A 2,429-nucleotide genomic window follows, 5' to 3' on the forward strand; every position below is an offset into this window, starting at 1 on the left:
TACTACGGTTGCCTAAATCGACTAACCAATGAACATTAAGGGTGAGATTACGTCACGAGAGTTTACTGTCATTTGAATCGTAATATGATTTTTTTCGAATCCTGTGAAAACCAAGTATTTTAGAAAAATTTTAACGCACGATGCAAGATTACATTATTACCGAGGGCGGAAAGCCCCTTAGAATGAACAAGCAGATTCTATTGAATGAAATATTTGAAATTAAATATCACACTTCTCTTTTATTTTCAGCCCTGTAACTTATTAAAATAAACATTATAGAAGTTTTCAGGGACTTTCAGCCCTCGGTAATAATGTAGTCTTTCATTCTGAGTTGAAATTTTTCAAAAATATTTATTAGTTTTCTCAGGATTCGAAAAAAATGAATACAATTAAAACACATTGAGAATTTTGACATGCGTCAAAATTTTGCATTAACTCAATGTAAAATTCTGAACTGTTGAATTCCAGCTTCCCTAATAATTATTTTACATCAAAAGACATTAGAAACTATTTGTAGAGGATTGAAATCTGTATTGGAAATAACTGTTAAAATTGGTCTACGTAATTAAACATATTCCAAAATTTTGTAAAAATGTAATATGTACATTTTAGTTTTCAGCCCAAACTTAGGTCACACACAATGCAATAATGTTCACATTTTTGAACTGTCAATATTTTTATTTTATCATTTATTGTTTAAAAACAATACAGTTGATAAGATACCCTCAGTTGCGTAGAAAGGATTAATAATAAAGATTTTTTTATTCAGTTAATGGTGTGAGCACTGTCAGTTAAATAGTAACGTGTGGCCTTACTTTTACACGCATACCTATTGTGGCAAATGTATCATATTTTTCAAAATTTTGGAATGCATTTAAATCGTAGAACAATTTTAACTTTTGATTTTAATACAGATTTTAATTCTCTACAAGTATTCTCTCATGACTTTTGATGTAAAATAATTAGTTAGGGAAGCAGGAATTCAACAATTCAGAATTTTACATTAAGTTTCCTATGGCCCTTTTTACGATTCTCCACCCGGTATAAGATAAAATGTGTACTATTTGTCTAATTATTTCATAATAACACAAATAATACACATATATACACAATAACACACATTCAATCATCGAAAATCATTTAAAAATATGGGAATGTAAACTCTTGTGACGTAAAGTCAAAAATATAAGTCTCCCCACCACCGTCGGACAAGACAACCGTAATAAAGTCTAATAACCGTGTGGCAATACGCACACGCACGAAATCACACAACACTTTTTTCCAAGGTACCTAGACCATAGGTTGTATGGTAACTTTGACATTGACAAATGAAATATTGTCATCGTGACGTCACCCAGACGATCAATTTTACGAATTGTTTGTAAACATAATAGGATACGTGGTTTGGAGTCTATATTTTGTTATTAAATATCATTAGTGTTTTAATTTGTGTTTATATATTGAGATATAATGTATCTATAGATATCATTAAGTGTTTTTAGTATAATAACTTAAGCCCAAAACTCTTTTACAAGTGTTAAGATATATTTTAATGTGGTTGTGTTAAGTACCTACTTACTTACTGGATTGCAGCCATCTGAAGATCGTTTGAATAAACAATTATAAACTAAATGAATATATAAAATGGGGAAAATTCTGTTTATTCCACTGAAATTGTATTTTTTTATAATTTACTGTTAATGTAAAACTTCACAGGTACCTATTGAATGGTATCATAATGTTTTCATAGTTTTAGATATTATAATCCAGTACCTAACGTAATTAGATACTCTTAAGGGAAAAACTACTAATTTTGATACATAAATCTTTAGTTGAATCTCTTTTTCACCATGTTTTACATGTTAGGAGGAATTTATAATAATGTACTACATGCATTATCCCCAATTCAAAATTATTATATACCTACTCAAAATCATTTTAAAAAAGTAAATTGTATTCAACCCATTATTAATATACCTAGGATATTTGAATGATTTAGTCCCATATATACACAAGAAAGAATCTACTTCTGCTTTAATTAAGTATGTGGTAATGCTATTCCACTGCATATATTTAATTGCAATTATATTCTATGAGTTTTGTAACTCTACAGGCATCTACCACATTTTTTAAAGAATATATGAAATAAATAGTCATTAAAAATCCAAACGTATTTTTTTTTAAATATACATATTTTCAATACATTCCTACTTTCCGAGTTCATTTCAATGAGTGAAGTGAATGAATTTGAATGCAGCATTCTGGGTGACGTCACTCCCGCCATTAGATTCTCGACGCTGATTGGTGGAAAGTTACCATGCAACCTGTCTATTTATGAACCTTGACTTTTTTCTATGGACAGCAATTAAAATGGCGGATGCGGTTTGAAATTTATGTCAAAATATCAGTTTTCTGAATGAGAAATACAG

The sequence above is a fragment of the Diabrotica virgifera genome, chromosome 9 (genome assembly GCF_917563875.1).
Source record: "Diabrotica virgifera virgifera chromosome 9, PGI_DIABVI_V3a".
NCBI lineage: Eukaryota > Metazoa > Arthropoda > Insecta > Coleoptera > Chrysomelidae > Diabrotica > Diabrotica virgifera.